Here is a 20,959-nt window from a genome sequence, read left to right on the forward strand (position 1 = left end):
CAGGCTGGTCTCGAACTCCCAACCTCAGGTGATCCGTCCGCCTCGGCCTCCCAAAGTACTGGGGTTACAGGTGTGAGCCACCGCATCTGGCCCAAGATGGCCTTATTAACCTGCCTTGTCTCCCTCTCTGCATTGTACTGACACGGGTTATTAGTCTGTAATAGCAATAGTTACCATGTAATCATCATAGTTCAAATTGACTCCCACTCACCACAAGCTAAGCACTTTACATTTACTTTCCTCATAACCCTAACAAGTGGATCCCATTTTACAGATGAGGCAACAGAGCCTGAAAGGTGAAATAACATGCCCAGACCGAGTGTGCCTGGACCCAGAGCCCGAACAGAGCACTGCCTCACTGGCTGGGAGAGTGTCTATCACCTGGAAGGTTTTGCTATTATTGTCATGCATGGTCCTAATCCAGGCAGCCCAGGATGTGACCCAGGCAGGGGAACCCGGGTGGGGAACAGATCCTTGGAGCCCTGCCGCCTCTACCTTCCCGGTATCACCAAGGAAACCACAGCTCCTTTGTTGTTGCCATGGCAACCATCTAAACTCTTTCTTTCCCCCAGCTTCACCATGGAGACAGCCAACGGGAAAGAAGTTCCTGAGTGGGAGGCGGTACAGCAGGCAGAGGTGAGAATGCGCCTCCAGGAATCAGGACTGGAAATTCCCACTCCGCTGAGGAATGCAGAGGCATTCCTGAAGCTGCACAGAAGTATATTGTCGAAGCCGGGATGTCCCTGGGGAAACATAGGTTGGAAGAATTGTTTTCTGAATTTATTTCTAGAGGTTGCCTTTCCTGTAGTCAGCCATTGTTCAAACCAAAGGAAATTCCCAAATTTTCATATCTCACAGATGCTGAAAATCTACTCGGCCAGGTCTTTTCCCTGTCTAATTTTGCTTCCAACTCTCTGGATGACATTGGGTAACTCAAGTACATCTCCCCAGGCAAGTGTCAGATGAACCTGACAAGTTACACCAATGGTGTTCAGGTCTCCAGACTTCTAGACCAGGATGAGTTCTTTAAGAAAACAAAAGGTTCCAACCCAGGGTTGCCACACTTTTAAAATTTCTGTTTTTTTTAAACAGAGTCTTGTTCTGTCACCCAGGCTAGAGTGCAGTGGCACATTCTTGGCTCACTGCAGCCTCCACCTCCGAGGTTCAAGCCATCCTCCCACCTCAGCCTCCTGAGGAGCTGGGACTACAGGCACATGCCACTATGCCCAACTAATTTTTGTATTTTTTGTAGAGACAGGGTTTCACAGCCTGTGGCCCAGGCTGGTCTCGAACTCTTGAGTTCAAGCCATCTGCCTGCCTCAGCCTCCCAAAATGCTGAGATTACAGGCACGAGCTGCAATACCCAGCCACCACACTTTTATTTGGGGAGATCAAGATGTCAGAATTGAAAAGTGCATTTAATCTACAGAGGCAGGATGATGTGACCGTTAAGAGCAGGCACAAGGAAATCAGACCTGCCAAGTTCAGGTCCCTACTCTGTGACATGCTGCTGTGTGACTTGTAACAGTTTGATCTCTCCTAGTCTTAGTTTCTTCAGAAGAAAAAGTGGGTTAATAATTGGGCCGGGCTCAGTGGCTCACACCTGTAATCCCAGCACTTTGGGAGACTGAGGCAGGCAGATCACGAGGTCAGGAGTTTGAGACCAGCGTGGTCAACATGGCGAAACCCTGTCACTACCAAAAAACTACAAAAATTAGCTGGGCGTGGTGGTGGGTTCCTGTAATCCCAGCTGCACAGGAGGCTGAGGCAGAAGAATCGCTTGAACCTGGGAGGCGGAGGTTGCAGTGAGCCAAGATCATGCCACTGCATTCCAGCCTGGGTGACAGAGCAAGACTCTGTCTCAGGAAAAAAAAAAAAAAAAAAAAAAAAATTAGCCGGGCGTGGTGGTGGGCGCCTATAGTTCCAGCTACTTGGGAGGCTGAGGCAGAAGAATCACTTGAACCTAGGAGGCAGAGGTTGCAATGAGCCAAGATCCCGCCACTGCACTTCGGCCTGGGTGACAGAGTGAGACTGTTTCAAAAAAAAAAAAAAAAAAAAAAACCAAAAACAAAATTGCGTCTTTTTCTTAAGGTTCTTACGGTGATTGAGATACACCGTGCAAGGCTTTAACACAATGCCCAGAACATGGCAACACTCAATAAATACTAGCAAATGTCACCATCATTATTTCCGTCACTTCACCAAAGAAAAGACATTTTAACAACAAAAATATATATATCTTGGCAGAAATGATAGTTTAAATTGTATACATTTAGCTTTAGGAAGTGTCGCTCATTGATTCTGTTTCATCAGGGTGGACCTAAGAATCCCTGGATTCAGTGATCTTGGGGTTCTTTCTGCTCTAAGAGGCAATGCTTTTGGGGTTGTTAACAGCCTTGATTAGCAAAGGAATGTTCATGGCCCATGATTAAAGATAAGTGATAAATCAGATGCCCTTAGTGGCCATCCTGAACTTGGATTAGACTCTGGTTCTGCACAGCAGACCTTTCTTGCAGGGCTGGACTATTTCAGGAAATCAGAACCACAGATATGTAATCCTTCCCTACTCTCCTCCTTGTCTCTGTTGGCGACGTCAGGCTTCAGCCCCACTAGCCGTTAACTGAGGTCCGAGGGTCCTGGCCTGGGATCCGGAGCTCCTAACTGCCTGTTCTGCCTTCCTGCAAAAGCTGGTTGTTTGGGCCAGTTGGTTTTTGGTTTCTGTGCAGCCACTCCCACCCCCACCCCATCTCCCTGACCGCAGGCTGTGGAAGAGTGGGATGTTATGGAACCTTCTCAGCGTATTCAGATAGGCTTCTTCTTGCTATTTAGTCTCCCTCTGGCTTTCTCTGCTGGGATCTGGGTGGCAGAAGCAGCAGGAGGATCAACGAACAGGCTGAGCGCCAAGAAGCCTGAAGATTCCAGAATCTAGCGGGAAAAGCATTCAGAGTCAGAATGAGTAAGCAACTTCATCTCTGGGCCTTTCCTTTTCTGTAAAACAGAGGTAATTCTATCTCCCTCATGGATGTGATAAAATAATACTTTGACTAGTAATAATATTCAGGAGTGGATCTGGGTATTGGGGGCCTGAAGCTTATTCAGTGCGGAGGGTCCTTTTTAAGAAAGAATAATACAAATTTACAAACACATTAAATATAAAAAGGGGTATTTACTTAGGAGAAAAAAATCACAACAAATTACAGTTAAAAAGAAAAACTGGGCCAGGCACAGTGGCTCATGCCTGTAATCCCAAACACTTCAGGAGGTGGAGACGGGATCACTTGAGTCCAGGAGTTCCAGACCAGCCTGGGCAACATGGTGAAACTCCATCTCTACAAAAAATGCAAAAATGAGCTAGGCATGGTGGCACACGCCTGTAGTCCCAGCTACTCAGGAGGCTGAGGTGGGAGGATCACCTGAGCTTGAGAGGTTGAGGCTGCAGTGAGCTATGATTACGCCACTGCGCTCCAGCCTGAGTGACAGAGTGAGATTCTGTCTCAAAAAAAAAAAAGAAAAAAGGAAAAAAGAAAAACTGAACAAATACAACTATCACAAAATCTAGAAAAATAATGTACTACATTTTATTATTCGTCTTCTATGCTTCTAATACCTTTTTCCTACATTTTTTGGCTGCGTACATTTTAATAGCTTCTTCCTATGACAATGGTTTTGTGGTAGTATTTTCTGTTTCAATAAAGAGATTATAAAGTTAATTCAGTCTTTTCCTTAGCACAGTTGGTGAAAATCTGATTTTTATTATTGATAGCTTCAACTAGGTATCAATGACAAACAAATTCTCCGCTTGCAATTGCAATTACATATTCATGATTAGAAGCATTTTCTTCAACCTTAGCCTGCCTTGATTCATCCCCCAAAACCCATCCTTTCACAGCCAGAATGCATTTGTTTCAGTGTGACTTTGAGCACTGCACTTTCTGTCATGATGCCTGGTGAGTGGGCACCACAGGCCTCAGGAGGATTTCTAGAAACCACTCCTCCACCAGGATAGCTAGCAACAACTTAATGGAAGTGATTCTGAAATGCATCAGTATATCCCATTTACCCAAATAAAATGAATCTCCAGGCCAGGCCTACTCCTAACAATTGCATAGCCCAGGACAAGACTGGAAAGGAGGTCCCCTCTCCATGTTTTAAAAATAAATTCCTGAAAGTCATCAATCACGCTAACAAACCATTCAATACATTGTGTCCCATCCTTCTACCCTTACAATTTGAAAGGCCAGATTCAAATTTAGAATTCTCAGAATCCTGAGTTCCATCGGGAATGTGTTGTGTGGGGAAAGCTGGCCCTGCCCCCGGGCTGGCTGCCGGTTCTCCTTCTCCAGGAGGAAGCACTTTGTTTGCACCCTGAGGGCTCTCGCGCGTGTGTGGATAGCCCAGGCTCCTGGCTAAGATCGACCATTGCCTCGTACACAGCCTTTTCTGGCAGCCCCTCAGGCCTGGGGTTGCACACCAGAATGTGAGCCGGCCTTTAGGAGGACGTGGGCAGCAGTCCTGACAGGCCCTGGTAGCATGATAGATATTGGCAAGGAATCCTGGGTCTCTGGGCCTGGAGTATCCATCCAGGTCTTCTGATAAGCAGATCCAGGAATGGAATTGGGGATGCAAGAGGTTTCCTGAGGAGAGACATTTTTGAAAGATAAAAAGCGACAGAGGAGGGTTGGTTGGGGAAGGCTTCAGATCACAATGCTGATCTGAAATGTGTCAAGGGCAAAAATGGGCGGGGAGAGCCCCACACTGTCCTGGAGATCATTTACAGGGTGGTCAACCCGATGGGCAGCTCTGCTGCAGACTGTGCATCAGAGGAGTCCTGCACTGGGCGTAGAAAGCTCCCGGTGTGCTCACTGCTGGCCGGGCTGCCCGGAGGAGGCTGCAGTGAATTGTGAAGGGGCTTCAGCTGGATGCTGCCTGCTAACTACTCTCCTTGCAGCTGACCAGTAAGTTCCTTCTGGAAGGGAGCTCTGAGCTACACGCCTCTCTGCCTGCCACTGTCCACAATAGCCAGATTGGCTTTGGTAAGCGGCCGTTCATGCTGCTGGGCCCATATGTCATCTCTGCTTCTGCCAGCTCATAGCTCACGGCATATGCTAGCTGACATCCCGTGGCTGAGCTATTCTGCCTACTTGACTATTTAGTGCCCCTTTCGTGACTAATGCTTTCAGGTAGCTGATATATAATGCAAAGATCGCCATTCTTTATGTCAATTTCCATATATCCATGACCATGCCTCTCCCCCAGACCTCCTTGTCTCTGATCATTCATTCTTCTAGGTTGGCCCCTGACCAGTCTGCCAGGTCAGGTGACAAGGTGAACTCCTGTCACTGCCATGAGTTCAGACTTTTTTCACCTTTGGCAAAGATTCCTTCCACACAAAGTTCATGACCAGGGACAATGCTGGAATCCCCCTGATGGGAAGGGCTTCCCCTGGCCACTGTCTCTAGCGGTCCGTCCCTGAGTGTCACTGTCAGGCAGCTGCTCTCCAGTTTCTGCTTGTTTCTGCACACAGCATCCAGCCAAACCATCTGCAAATTAAATTCGGGCCCTTCCTCCACCCTCAGCCGGCTATAGGAGACCCCTGCTCACTCCCACCGACGGGAAGGCCATGGGGGTGTGCTGAGGGAGGGGTGATGGTGCAGCTGTGGCAGATGACACGGGGTCTGGGACACCTGCTCATACAACTTCCTCGTGCTCCCCCACCCCCAGCTCAGGCTTGATCCCAGGTGAACCTTTTCCATCACTCTATGAGAGCCCAGATCATGCTGGATATTTCTAGATGCATTTTCACTTAGATCCCCTGGGCAACTCTCCCATTCCCATCAGGGCTCAATAACACACCAAGAGCTGCTTTTCGAAAAGCATGTATTCTCTGCTGCAGATGGCATGGCCTTGCTCCAGGTCCCCAGGGGCCTGTGTTGTGATGTTCCCAAGGCGGCTTGTCATTAGCTCTACACTGCATCCTCCTCCACCATTAACACCTCCAGCACTGCAGGGACTGCTGGATCAAATGGCCCAAGCGGCAGGGCTGCCTGCACCACAGCCTGAACCTGCTGCAGGCCCCACTCTGCTCTTGGCCACTCAGAGCCGGCAGCCTTCCATGCCACTTACCAGATAGTCTGGAATAGCCTTCCCAAGTGTGGAGCGTATTGCCTTTAGAACCCAAGGGGCCTATCAGGCATTGTGCCTCCTTCTTTGCAACAGGGGTTGTAAAATGCAGCAATTTGTCTTTTACTTTGGAGAGGATGCCCTGGCATGCCCCTGATCACTTCATCCCTAAAAACTTTATTGATATGCCAGTCTCTGAATCTTCATAGAGTTTCTTCCCCACCCTCCAGGGTACTTTACCAAGTCCTCTACAGGCCAGCTACTTCTTTCTCATCCTGCCGAATTAGAAAGATGTCAGCAATTTCATGGATCCATATGACGCTCTGGGGGATGCCCAAACAATCCAGATCTCTCTAGAGTACCTTAAGACAGAAAGCAAGTGAGTGAGTCAAAGAGCCCTGGGGCAAAACTGTAAAGTGTGTTGTCCGTTCCATGTGAATGCAAAATATTTCTGATTCTCTTTTCTGATCAGGATAAAAAATAATGCACTCATTAAATCCATGGCCGTAGTAATCTGCTGTAGCAAAGATACTACACTGGTCGTGGTAACTGGGGGTATTGCTGTTTGGGTTTGTGGTGGTCCACAGTTCTCTGGGTTCCCTCTGGTTCCTGCAGATTCAATTTCATTTAATCTGGTCGATTAAATGGAAATACGGGGGAGAGCTGCAGCCCTGCCTCCTTGAGTTCCATAAGGGTGGCATTAATCTCTAGCAGTCCCCGGAATGCGATATTGTTTGTATTTTCCTCTCCTGGCTGAGGTTCAGGGTGGGAATAGTATCAAGAGTTTTCACTTGGCTTTCCCCAGTATGATAACTCTTACTCCACAGGCCAAAAACCCAATGGGGGAGTTTTTCCACTGCCAATGATACATTCGGGGACTGAGAAAATGACCTCAGGATGGATCCAGGGAGGCAGTGGACCCACTCCGCTGGACTTCAGCCGGCACTCGCTTTCTTCCCTGGCTCTTTGCGTGGCCCTACTCTAAGAGATGGGCTGGGAGGATGCTTTGGATCTCTGGATGTCAATGTCAATTCAGCTCTTCAGATAATCCTTCAAATAGCTGAGTACTCCTCTTTCCCCAGCAAAAAGTCACTCTAGTAAATGGTCATAGGTCCTGTTGTTTATCTGAAATCTCTACTTTAAAAACTGTCATGTCACAGGATTCTTTCTCCTGGGTACCCAGCCACCTCTTCTGTCAATGGTTCTCAGTTCTGGAAACTAACTCCAGTCAGGGGCTGTGTCTTATGCCTGGAATCCCAGCTACTCAGGAGGCCGAGGTGGGAGAATCATTTGAGCCCAGGAGATCGAAACCAACCTGGGCAATGTAGTGAGAGCCCGTCTCAAAAAAAGAAAACCAAATAAATAAAATTACATCAAGTAAACTAAAAAGTCATTTTTCAAAAAGCTAATTCCAGTCCAGTTTATACATACGCACATAAATACACACACACACACACAGCAGTCCACATATGGGCCGCCCCTCGCTAGCATTGCTGTAGTCTGTCAACATCTCCCTCACTCTGGAAGTCAAGCCCTGTTGGCTGCCACTCCAGCTTTGCCAGTTGTTACGATGGGTGTGACCCTCTGGCTCCTGGCGATTAAGCACTACCATGTGCCTCTACTGCTTCAGGGCACCCATGAGCAGTCCATGAGCAGCCACAGGGGCTGCGACCTGCAGACCCCCAGAGGCAGAGCTGCCCAAGGCTTTGGGAGCCCACCCCTTCCATCACTGTGCCCTGGATATGAGACATGGAATCAAGGAGATTATTTTGGAGCCTTAAGAGGTAATGGTGCACTGCTGGGTTTCAGACTTGAGTGAGGCCTGTAGCCTCTTTCTTTTGGCCGATTTCTCCCTTTTGGAATGGGAGTATTTACCCAATGCCTGTACCCCCATGGTACGTTGGAAGTAACTAATTGTTTTTGATTGTACAGGTTCATAGGTGGAAGGGACTAACTAGCCTTGTCTCAGATGAGACTTTGGCCTGTGGACTTTTGAGCTAATGCTGGAATGAGTTAAGACTTTGGGGAAGGAACTGTTGAGAAGGCATGATTGGATTTTGCAATGTGAGAAGGACATGAGATTTGGGAGGGGCCGGGGTGGAACGATTCGGTTTGGATCTGTATGGATCTGTGTCTCTATCCATATGTCATGTCAAACTGTAACCCTCAATGTTGGAGGAGGGGCCTGGTGGGAGGCTATTGGATCATGGGGGCAGGTTCTCACGAATGGGTTAGCACCGTCTCCCCAGTATGGCCCTCATGATAGAGTTCTCACAAGATCTGGTTGTCTAAAAGTGTGCAGCACCTCCTCCCTCTCTCTCTCTTCCTCCTGCTCTGGCATGTAAGATGTGCCTGCGTCCCCTTCTTCCACCACGCGATTGTAAGTTTCCTGGAACCTTCCCAGAAGCTGAGCAGAAGTTGCTATGCTTCCTGTACAGCCTGCAGAACCATAAGCCAATGAAACCTCTTTTCTTTATAAATTACCCAGTCTCAGGTATTTCTTTATAGAAGTATGAGAATGAACTAATGAACCTGGTCTTAAGCCCCACCCTGATCAAGCACCCTCCCTGCCTGGACCCTCCTTAGTGCCCACTAGTCTATGGCAGTCCATTCTTGCAGCACCTTTCAGGGTTCTTGCTTTCCTCCCTTATCAAGCCTAGCCTGTCCCCAGCTGGGTTATGCTGCCACTTAATCCTACTTATTGGCTTTGCAGCCAGGAAAGGATATGGGGGCAGATCCTGAGGGGGGGCCCTGCTATTGTGTAGGGGAGAGGCCTCTACAGGGTGGGGAAAGCACCGACTCTTGAGAGAAGTGGCAATCTCTGCCAACTTTGAGGGCTCAGAGGGGTCTTGGGAACCAAAGTCATCAGGGGCATCCACCACTTGGGTCTTCCCACCATCAGAGCAATTTCCCAAGTCAACATCACTGAAATTATAGCAATTGGGTTGCTGTGTCATCCTAGGCACCCTCTGTGCCTCCCAGACCCCCTGGGATGGGGCCCTCACGCTAGCTGAACAAGGTGCCACGCCCTCTCTTATTGCCTGCTTTCTTAGGCCACTTCCAGCATCAATGGTGTCAGGTCAGGTCCTCTGGGTAGAAGAAATGGAGTCAGGAGTGCTGGAGACTGAGTAAGAGGTAAGCCTTGTTAACATGATAGGAGGATGAAGCATGAATGGGCAGAAAAAGACTTCATATCACAATGCCAATCTGAATCTGGGAAAGGAACTAGAGAAGGAGCAGAATAAGCAGGTAGAGGCTCAGAGTGAGATGCCATCTGATGAAACCTGGTCCAACCCAATAAGGAGCTATAGTGAAAGACTACCCATGAGAAGGCTCCCCCACTGGCAGAAATGGCCAGCCACTAGGATTCCTGCTGTGGTCCCTCTTTAGCTGAAGGCTGCCTGGCGGAAGTGTGGCCTTGACTCAGATGCTGTGGCAGATCCTGATGGGGTTCTGGCTGGAGGTCTCAGCTAAATGCAGCCCTTGCCACTGACAGCATGCTTTTTTTTTTTTTTTCTTTTTTCTTTTTTCTTTTTTTGAGGCAGAGTCTCACTCTGTTGCCATGCTGGAGTGCAGTGGCGTGATCTTGACTCACTGCAACATCTGCCTCCCGGGTTCAAGTGATTCTCCTGCCTCAGCCTCCCAAGTAGCTGGGACTACAGATGCACACCACCACGCCTGGCTAACTTTTGTATTTTTAGTAGAGATGGGGTTTCACCATGTTGGCCAGGCTGGTCTTGATCTCCTGACCTTGTGTTCCACCCACCTGGGCCTCACAGAGTGCTGGGATTACAGGCGTGAGCCACTGCGTCCAGTCCCTCATGCTCTTCTTGAAGGAAGTTCTGAGAGGCAGATGCTCATGACTGCCACACCTGGGGAGGAGCCTGGCAGAGGGTGAAGCTCCCTTTGGCCCTGTAGACTCCTTGCCCTTAGGGTAGAAATCCAGGTAGAGAAGGACAAGAGAGGAGCCTTTGAAAGCAGAGGGTGTACACTGCCCTAGTCCAGGCTGAGGATGTTACTGTGTAGACCCAGTTTGACTTCCCCCTGGCTAAAGCCCCAAACAACCACACCACCACCCAACACAAGTACAAGTGTGGTGGAAACAAAGTCTGAGTGTAAGACGTGGGCTTCAGGAATTGTTAAAATATTGTATCTTGATTTTTACATATTTTATAAAAACATGCTGGGTCAGGTGTGGTGGCTCACGCCTGTAATCCCAGCACTTTGGGAGGCCCAGGCGGGCAGATCACAAGGTCAGGAGATCGAGACCATCCTGGCTAACACGGTGAAACCCCGTCTCTACTAAAAATACAACAAATTAGATGGGCATGGTGGCGGGCGCCTGTAGTCTCACCTACTCAGGAGGCTGAGGCAGGAGAATGGCATGAACCCGGAAGGCGGAGGTTGCAGTGAGCCGAGATTGCACCACTGCACTCCAGCCTGGGCAACAGAGCGAGACTCCATCTCAAAAAAAAAAAAAAAAGCTAATCTATTGCTTGAGTCCTCCCAAGGTTTGAGAAGGGCCTCTTCCAAGGGAGGTCCTGAAATTTAAGCTGCGTTAGCTTCATGATGATTCCATTTCTGCATTAACTATTGCTATGGTTTTCATATTGGGTAGTTCCTGTAATTTGAGGTCCTTCTTTTTCAGATGGTGGCTGAGGCTTACTACCCCAGGGAAGGGATGCCACCAGAGAAGGCAGGCAACCAAGATGGCAACTCTCAATTTTTGAGCTCCTAATTTTCCGATGGCAGACACAAGAAAAAAAAAATTTTTAAGAAAAAGCATTAGGTTGCAAAAATCTAGGCCTTTGAACTTTAAAGTCCCATCCTTGAAAGCCTTGGAGAATAAAGCTTATGCATAAACAGTAGATTATATGCCTAATTACCCAGAGCCATTCTTTCAATACCCCAGTGATTGTTTAAATATTCTATAGGCTGGAGTCAATGGCAGGAGGTGGGTGGGAAAGGAGTCAAGAGGGAGGAGAGGAGAAGCAAGAGGGTTGGGTAGATATTGCCACGTGACCCTGAGAGGAGGATTCTGGGTCAAACCCCTAGGGGGTTGTGCGTAATGGAGACTCCAGATCCATTTGGGAATCTGGCTCTAAAGAAGACTTCACCTTGCCTTCTGAGTGGAGCCCCGAAGTGGCAAGACTCATAGAATTCCCCCACCGGTCCACACGAGAGAGAATGAATAGAGAAGGCTGCATGCTGGCTGGACCAAGGCAGCCTCAGGTGACACCGCCGCCACCAACACCACCATGACCACCACCACCACTGCCACCACCATCACCACCACCACCACCACCACCACGACCACCGCCACCACCATCACGGCCACTGCCACCACCACCGCCGCCGCCACCACCACCACCACCACCACCACATTATGGATAATAGCCCAATGTTTCCTGAGTTCCCTAGAGGGCTGAAAGAGAATAGGACCTAGAGAGATCGTATAGTTGGGACAGGCACTCATTAATTTGATCCAATGACTAGAGACTAGATGGGAACAAAGATGCCTTGAGAGATGTCAGTTTGCGCGCATAGATAGAAGCAGCTGGTGACTGGGCACTTGGGAAGCCACATGGACACACACAAAGCTCCTGGAAGACATTTTCAAGGGGTTGGGTTGTGCTGGGATCTAGAATTGGCTGAAGAAACCATGAGCTGACATGAAATTTCTGCCACCTATCAGAATGGAGGCTCCATTTAGAAATTAAATTATATACTTAAAAAAAATATAAATCCTTCCTTCGTTCCCTCCCTCCCTCCCTCCCTCCCTCCCTCCCTCCCTCCCTCCCTCCCTCCTTCCTTCGATGGAGCTTCACTCTTGTTGCCTAGGCTGGAGTGCAATGGCGCCATCTCAGCTCACTGCAAACTCCACCTCCCGGGTTCAAGAGGTTCTCCTGCCTCAGCCTCCCGAGTAGCTGGGATTACAGGCGAGCAGCCACCATGCCGGGCCAATTTTGTAATTTTAGTAGAGACAGGGTTTCACCATGTTGTTCAGGCTGGTCTCGAACTTCTGACCTCAAGTGATCCGCCCACATTGGCCTCCCAAAGTGCCAGGATTACAGCCATGAGCCACTGCGCCCAGCCAAATGCTTCGTTTCTTATACATCTGAGTTGGCCATCTGAGATTCTGTTTCTACTACACAGGACTATGGGAAGGATTACGCAAAACCACCACATCAATCCCCTGTGCCATGTAATCAGGACACAGCAGATCGTAGCTGGGTATTTTCCATTTTCCTCCGGATCTGCTCTGCACCCTTCTCCACTGGCCCTCGGCTGTGGGAAGCTGACCTCATGGACTGCATGCAATGCGCATAATTGCCCAATGGGAGGCACCAACAGGAAATGGGAGGGGCTGCGAGGGAACAGCTATGAGGTATTCACTCTGCGGGTCTGGCAATGGCTGTATTTCTCTCAGTTCCTGCCTGGTGGCCCCCTCCTACAGGCAAAGCTCTCACGGAGGTTCTGCCTGCTCTCTCTGCTCCTCTGGGCGTCGGGGTGGCAGGGCATTTCTGCTCTTGCTGGCCTCAGATGCTTTCCTTCTTGTGTACCCTTAACCTGTGCCCACTTCTGTAAATAGTCCCTTCATTACACTCTCTGGAACCACCTTTTTGGAGAATGCCACTGTTTCCTGAGGGGACCCTGGATGATACAACTATTATTAGTATTACCTTTAGTTTGAGGTCACATCTGATTCTCTGTGTGATCCCGTGGAGTCAGGGAGCCTTTCTGAGCCTCAGTTTCTTAATTTCTTAAATGTGAATCCAATACTCCCAGCTTTCGCTTTCCTACTTCAGAAGGATATTGTGGGAATTAAATGAGTCAATGGAGGTGACAATACTCTGGGGAAAAAAATACAACTGTGACCCTGTTATTAGAATTACTAAAAGTAACAATAGTAATAAGATTGTTCCTGTCCAGAGATCTCTGATCCCTCTCTCTTCACTCCAGCACAATAGCAGTGACTTAGTCTTTGGTCCTTCGCAAAGCTATTGTCTTTTCTGCAAAGTCCTATGCTGCGGAAAGATGAAAGTTTGTGATCAGATACAGCACACAATTCTCAGAGCTGTGGCCACCATCTGACAAATGCCATGGGGGCTCCAGGCTGTGCTGCGGCCCCTCAGAGCAGACCCAGGCCTGCCCTTGCAGCCTCTGGGCTCTGTTTGCTGCTCACAGAGGACTGCTGAGAACCAGCCTGTGGCCCTGGCTACAGCCACTGAGCATCCAGGATCCCTCCCACCTGAGTAGCAGGTGGATAAGGCCTGGCTTAGTGGGAGCCGGTGTGGACTCAGGTTGCTCCAAGCTCCTGGCAGGAAGAAACTTGCTAGTGGGGTGTGCATGGCTGGGTGAGCTGGGATAGCCCAGAGTGGAGAGCGAGGACAGTAGCCCTGCTGGGGGCAGTTTCACTTTGCTGTGCCTATTTTAAAAACAAGAGCACGTTCCTTGAGAGCTTCTCCTGCCTCTCCTTCCATACACTTAATCCATCCGGTCCACGATCCCCTCTTCCCAATCTAACCCGCCACCAGGCCTGTCAAGGGAGGAACACCTGGAGTAGCAAAGCTCATCGGTGGCCTCTGAGTGATCAAGATATCTTGCCTGGCCTGGTGGCTCACGCCTATAATCCCAGCACTTTGGGAGGCCAAGGTGGGCAGATCACCTGAGGTCAGGAGTTCAAGACCAGTCTGGCTAACACGGTGAAACCTCATTTCTACTAAAAATACAAAAATTACCTGGGCATGGTGGTATGTGCTTGTAATCCCAGCTACTTGGCAGAATTGCTTGAATCTGGAAGCTAGGGGTTGCGGTGAGCCGAGATTGTGCCACTGCACTCCAGGCCTGGGCAACACAGTAAGACTCTGTCTCAAAAAAAAAAAAAAAAATATGTGGGCCCCCAGTTGTTTAAAATCAGGAGTCAGTACCCCTGGAGCTGCAGAAAGAATTGTCCTGAATCAATTTAGGACTATGTTCTGTTGCATGATGTGGAAAGTTGCCTACAGTGGATTATTTGAACAGGTTTCTCTTTCCTTATTTCTTCTGCCACTTTCTACTTGTAAAAAGGTCTAGAGGTAAGCAGCCCTGAACTGTTGCAGCTACTCAAGAAGGTGTGGCCTTTGCTCTCCCGGCGCTCAGACGACAGCTGACCTCCAGTATGCATCATTCACGTCTGAGACACGAAGGAGAGGGAAGGACCAAGGGTGAGGCGCTAAATGAAGAGGCCAGTGAGGTCCATTCCCTTTCAAAAGCTGACCTGAAGTCTCAACCCAGGACATCACTAGCACATCTGGGTCACATAGGCTTCTACGGTCTGGCCTGGGAATCTAGATTCTCATTAACTACATTGGAAAGTCTGTTCTAATCCCACACTCAGATCCAGTTGACATTTTTGACATGGACCAGACATCAGATTTGACACGTCTGATTATAGTTGATACAGGGAAATGCCTGTATCAACTATAATCAGACTTATCAAGCCCGGCAATGAGGCTGGACTTTGGAACCTGGGTGGGGTCTGGAGAGGGGGAGAGGAAAGGAGAGAAATGTAGGTGGAGCCACAGTATAACAAGACTGGGGAAAGTTCGGAGACTGAGGGGTACTTTCTGAGGTGGTCCCCTACAGTTTTAAAGTGACGGCTTCCCGGAGTTCCACCTCTGCTGAGAAACCCCTCACCGAGCTTCCCTTTCTGTCTGGTTCTGTTGAACGGAAAATGACGTCTGCTTCCCACTCCCTGAAACTTCTCTTCAGGGTTCCTGTCATTGGCTCAAGCTGTGGGAGAAGGCGTGTGAGACCCAGGCCTTCCGGAGGCTTCCAGAGTTACAGCACTCCCACGGACAGGAGACAGAACTGCCTGTGGAGAATTGCATTATAGCCAAGTGCCAGGATATATATTTATCTGTGCCTGACATTCTCATCTCTTTTTAAAGGAAAAGCCACACATTTGGCCAAAAGATGAAGTGGAAAAAATGTACTGTTGAACAAATATCCAGGATGGTTGCTCAGAATGTATAAAACGATGAACTGTGTGGAAAAATCATGCCTGTGGCAAATTGTCAGCAGGCTATATTTGGGGGTCCGAATGCAAGGCCCCTGCCAACTGAGTTCACATAGCCTCAGTGTTTTTCCACTTCTATTTATAGCGATGCACACATTCACACACAAAAAAATGCAGAGGACATTGGACTTCGTTTTTAAATGATGAAAATGTTCTAAATGTATCTGGTTTCAGCACGTGAGAGCCGCTCTGCTGTCTACGATTAGCTTTGCTTACTGAAGAAGGGATTAATCAACGTGGGGAAAACAACATAATATGATCCTTTGGGAATCTGAAAGTCTGAAAACAACTTTTTTCTCTATTTCCTTTTAAAAATGTAATTCACTTCAACAAAACTTTATTGAGCACCAACGATGCAAAAAGTTAACTTGGGACCTAAATACAAGCAAGACACACTCTCTGGCCACAAGAAGCTGGCAGTTTTCAGAGGGAGGTACAGATACTGAAATAAAACCCATGGCAAGGATGGTCTGTGCCTTAATAGAACCGCGGACAAATGTATCAGGCACACAGAAGAGGGTGTGAAAGAAATGGACATCTGATTGTTGTCTCTCAGCCTCCATTCCTCCTGCCCCTTTTCCAGCAGCCATTGCTTCTAGTTGGAGAACCACGTGTTTCCAGCGAGGGAGATTCTTCTTTCCAGCTTCAGATGTTGAAAGGGAGACCTGGCTTGGCCAATCAGGGCAAGCCATCCCCCTGGGCACAGTGATTGGTTCAGGCCCACCCCGAGCTGGACCAATCAGAGTGAAGACTGAGACTTTGGCAGGGAATGCTGAAACAAAGGCTGAGCCTTAGTGTTGGATTTGAAGGAAGAAGCCCCAGGAGCTGCTGAGAGCTGTTTTGTAACCATGAGGTGAGTCAGCCTTCCAATGAGGCTAACTGCAGAAGGTGAATGAAGAGACGGAAATAAACTAGAACCACCAAAATATTTCTTACCTAATGCCATTCTTATTCTGGGGTTTTCAGTCATGTGAAACTATAAATTCTTCTCATTGTCTAAGTCAGTTGGAGTTAGGTATTTTTGCACTCCCAACCAAAAGCATCCTTGGTGATACAGGATGGATTAGGGTGTACTTCCTGGAGGAAGTGGCACAGAACCTAAAACTTGAGGATGGGTTGGATTTGGATGGGAGAGGACAAGAATGTCTTGACGACTGTGCATGTGGCTGGGAGTGGGATGAATCCTATTCCAACGCAGCTGACCCTGGAAACATTGGGCTGGTGAGATCTTGGCATGTAGTAAAGGACACACTAAAGAATTTGGTCTTAATCTTGCAGGCAGTGTTTGTGTGAGTGTGATGGGAGGTTGTTCCCTTCTTTCTCAAATCCCTCCTCAGGTACCAGGAATTCATTCAGTGCATTCACATTTGCTGTTCACAGCTCAAACTTTATAGCAAGGTAAAGCCAGAATGTTCAGGTGAAGAAGCGGAGAATGGCTGCATTAATTTCCTAGGCTGTCAGAAGAGAGAGCCACAAACTGGGTGGCTTCCATCCACACAAATGTAATTCTTTCACAGTTCTGGAAGCTGGAAGTCTGAAATCAAGGTGTCAGCAGGGCTATGCTTCCTCCAAAGGCTCTAGGGTAGGATCCTTCCTTGCCTCTCCAGTTTTTGGTAGAGAAGTTTTTGGCTTATCCCAGCTTACTCCAATCTCTGCCCCTGTCTTCACATGGCCTTCTCATGTCTCTGCATCCTGGCCTGTTCTTCCAAGGACACCAGTCATTGGGTTTAGAGTCACTCTAAATTCAGGATGATTTCATCTCACGACACTTAACTAATTATATCTACAAAGATCCTATTTCCAAATAAGGTCATATTCTGAAGGTTCTCGTAGCATAAATTTTGGGGGACACTATTCAGCCCACTACATTGACCAATACCAAAGCCATCTGATGCTCCATAATTTATGTCAGTTAAGCTATGGAGTCCCCTCTTGCTGGCTGTGCTTTGGCCCTTGGTGGCATTGCTGGACTCTCAGTCTTCCTGTGAACCCAACCACTGTGTCCTGTCTTTTAAAAATTTATTTTCGTTTGAGATGGGGTCTTACTATGTTGCCCAGGCTGGGAGTACAGTGGCTATTCACAGGAGTGATCACAGTACATGGCAGCCTCAAACTCCTGGACCGAAGTGATCCTCCTGCCTCAGCCTCCCAGGTAGCTGGGACTACAAGAGCATGCCACCAGGCCTGGCTTTGTGTTCTCTCTTAATAATGAGAATAACTAACTTACTATGGAGGAAGTACTGTGACAAAAGCTTCTTGCTCAAACTTAGGCACTTTCCTTGGCTTCTGACATGTCAAGGATTTTCAAGAAAGGAAAAAAGAGAGAAGGAAGAATGGGCGAGGAAGGGATTATAACCCCACTTTTCAGATATGACTCTAAAAAAATGAAGCGACTTGCTCAGAAAACGGAACAATGCTGAGATGTGAGGGCACTCTTTCTAACTCCAAATGTGTGCTTTTTAACCTCTTCTTTCTGGCTCAGAAGGAAAACAAAATATAGCATGAAAGTCTAATGAATTATGTTGAGGCTGGGCTATCCAAGATGGCCAGTTAAAGGAGAAAAAGAGAAGTTCACTGTGCAGTATGTCTAAGCCTTGAGCTCCACTTATGAATTTATAATTTTTGCTTACAAGAACCTTCATTTGCATCATGTTGGGAAAGAATAAGACCAAAGGAGATTAATCTGATGCCTTCAGGACCTTTTGTTTTCAGGCTGAGCAGCAGGCTGACAGTGGTGGGGGCAAATGGAAAGGAAAGCCATTTGGTGGGAGGGATCATCCAGTTTATAAGTATAAAAAAGTTATGACTCAGCTTTTGACAGGGACCCAGGAGAGGGACTTAGAATTGAGTCATTATGGATTATTCTCTGAACCCAATAGGCCAATAGGCCAATGTGTTTTATGGCTCAAGAGGTTAAACTAGTTTGGGACATGATTTCTTAAGATTTTAGAACCAAACCAAAATATATCGCTCTTCTCTTGGGCAAAGTCATGGTGCATTTGTGTCTGGCATTCTGTGTGTGTTTCTGGGGGTTTAATCTCAAGAAAACTGCTGTAATTCCTCATTTGTTTTACTGATAGGGAAAAAGATCTCCATATAAATGAAATTTCCAGGTATTTGAAGAGTAACCAACTGAGAACTAAAACATTTTAACTTTGAGCATTTGGGAAGGACTCTTTCCAAATGGTAGTACACATCTGTGCACTTTCTAAAACTAGGAAATGACATGATGATTTAGGGTCACCAGTAGGAACACCATTTATCATATGGACTGGACACAGTGATTATGTCAGTGGCAAGATACTAGAGTGGACAGAGTCTGAGCTTTGAAGTTACCCTGACCAGCTTTGAATTCCAGCTGCCTCCTAGCAGCTATACAATTTTGTAGGAGTGACCTAACCTCTCAGCCTCAGTTTCCTTATATGTAAAATGGGGGTAATAATTCTTACCTCCTGGGGTCATTGTGTGGATTAAATGACATAATATGTATCCATTAGATACATAGTGTGTACAGAGAGCTTTCAGCAGCACACCTGACAAATAGAATGTGCCCACATGATTATCAACAACACAAAAAAGTCAACTGTTGTTGTTATTGTCCCTACAGTAACACTCCACTAACTCTCCCAAGATGGTTATTTTCATTGTAAGGACATGGAGTTTATTGAGTTTTATGTCCGTTTGTGTTTTTTTAAATGTTTGCTTTTTAAGGGGTGGAGGTGGTCTGGTGACTTTCTTGCTGCAGCTCTCTTCCTGCGTGGGAGTGCTTGCCAAAACATGACTTCCCCATCCTTTCTCATTCCATTCATTTATCCAACACGCATCGGTGACACAACGCAATGTGAGAACATACACGCCAGATGAGTCCCAAATACAATGTTTGGAGAACTGAGAGGAAACGGGGATGAATAAAGGAAGAATGGATGCATGAGTGTGTCACAAATGAAGAAACTCACAGGAAGGCCGTAAGAGCAAGGGGCAAACACCAGAGCGCTTTCCATATGCCTGATAGACTCTTCCCAAAAGCATACAACCCATTTTCCATTGTCATCAAATATTAGCAGACACCATCATAGGGTTTGCCTTTGGCATGAAAGATCTGGAGGAAGCTCAAAGGTCCTCAAGCCCCTACCCTTCAAGATGCAGTGATGGAAATATTGGTGTCTCAAACCAAACAGGTCCAACGTACGTATGTCTCACATTCACAGCCAAAGCAGCCCCTCTTCCCTCTATGCCTATTTCATATGCTGATGATCCATCCAGGAAGACTGCAACAAATCTCAGAGGCACTGGGAATCGAAACTTCCACTGCCTCCCACCTCCAGTTATCCCAATGCAGATAACTCCAAGCAGGGAAGACCAGATGAGTGAATCCTCAGCACACAGGCTGGGGATGACCATCAGACAACTAGGAATGGCCAACACCTTGAACTGGAGGTACTCCAAGGGTTGTGTTTTTAATTTCTGATGTTAGTTGTAAGATGCATTCCTTTAGAGCTATTAATTATGTAAGTAATAGTAGACAAATATGGACCCTGAGGAAGGGAGCCAAGGGAACGGGCCTGAATTTTCTGCTCTTTTGGGCAGGTGATGACTCCAAGTCATTACAATTTAGATGCATCCTTATTTTGCAGTCACAGCTTGCTGAGATCTGAGGACATGATCAGATACACTGACATGGATGTTACCATGTGGACAAGGAATGAGCAACCTTGAAAAATGTATTTTTCTACAGGCTGTTTTGGTTTTAAGATCTTGAGAAGGAAGTCCAGGAATTCACAAGCTTGAAAAGGAGATGCTGAGGCCACTCTGAAGACTTGAAGGCTTTTGCCTTGGAGGCAGTCCCAGGCCCACCACTCTTAGCAAAGGTCTCCTCCTGCCCTTTCCCAGATCTAACACAGGACACCAGGCGGAGAGGAACCGCCCCTTTTTCCTTCTCACTATTCTGGCTCTTGTTAGAGTGACAGTGGGATGGGAACTAGGACTCCTTGTCATTGCCAACGGTTGCCTTGAAGGACTGGAGTCTGAGAGTAAGCAAAGGTCATGACCCACACAAAAAGACCAGCTTCATGAAAGCTTAATGAAGTTACTAGTGTGAACTTAGAAGCAAGGTTGGATAATTAATTTTGTCCTGGCTATTTGTGAATAAACAAAGATTAATACAGTGATTTCCATTTCGTTGAGTATTTTTCGGCCTCCAAACAGGAAGGTCACGTGGTTTTGCTCTTGTTTGCATGAAGCGAAATTCTGGGGTCCTCTCAATAAACCCACACGTTTCTATCTGATGATGACAGCTGGCTTCTTGTGTTTTTCCAGGCCGAATTTTGACAGTGTTTCTTGCGCATTCTTCACCATCATTTGTAGCCACCTTGGCAGCGTCTGTAGACAAGAAGATAAGGGACTTTCAAACCTACCCATGAAGAGGAAGTGGCCCCAGAGTTCAGATAAAGTCCTGCCGTACACGGGCTGTATAAATGCAATTTGACCACTTGAGATTTTAAGTCTTAAGAATCTTTCAATTTCTCAGGCTCTGGCAGGAGTAAGAGAATATCCTGGATGTTTATAAAATTCGATGACCTTTTAAATCCATCCCACTTGAAGGAAGAGCTAGATTTCTGGACCCCCATTTTCTGAGGCTTTCCAGGGTGGACGCATGCCATCAGCTCCCCCTGCAGGTCTGAATCTGTCCTGCCAGGGAATTCCTGAGATCCACTGAGAAAGTGGATTCTGGAAGGGCTCTGAATTGTGTCGCACAGATGAAATGCTTCTGCTGCTTGG

General features: G+C 47.5%; 2 long non-coding RNA genes across 3 annotated transcripts in view; one reads left to right on the plus strand and one right to left on the minus strand.

The window, feature by feature from the left end:
* The first annotated feature begins 572 nt into the window (after window positions 1-572).
* LOC105486480 (uncharacterized) lies at window positions 573-11,112 on the plus strand. Of its 2 annotated transcripts, none has more exons than XR_011611455.1 (4): window positions 573-636; window positions 2,830-2,956; window positions 9,174-9,255; window positions 10,769-11,112. It is a non-coding gene; the product is annotated as an uncharacterized lncRNA (long non-coding RNA). The 2 variants fall into 2 exon arrangements; XR_011611454.1 differs by having other exon boundaries at window positions 621-757.
* The window catches only part of LOC139357768 (uncharacterized), a 34,936-nt gene continuing 14,587 nt past the window's right edge, over window positions 611-20,959 (minus strand). Inside the window, exons 2-4 of the long non-coding RNA XR_011611456.1 lie at window positions 6,361-6,482; window positions 2,790-2,925; window positions 611-743 (exon numbers count right to left, since the gene is read on the minus strand). This is a non-coding gene — a long non-coding RNA (uncharacterized lncRNA). The remainder of the gene's footprint in view (window positions 744-2,789; window positions 2,926-6,360; window positions 6,483-20,959) is intronic.

Source organism: Macaca nemestrina, chromosome 13 (genome assembly GCF_043159975.1).
Source record: "Macaca nemestrina isolate mMacNem1 chromosome 13, mMacNem.hap1, whole genome shotgun sequence".
Lineage (NCBI taxonomy): Eukaryota > Metazoa > Chordata > Mammalia > Primates > Cercopithecidae > Macaca > Macaca nemestrina.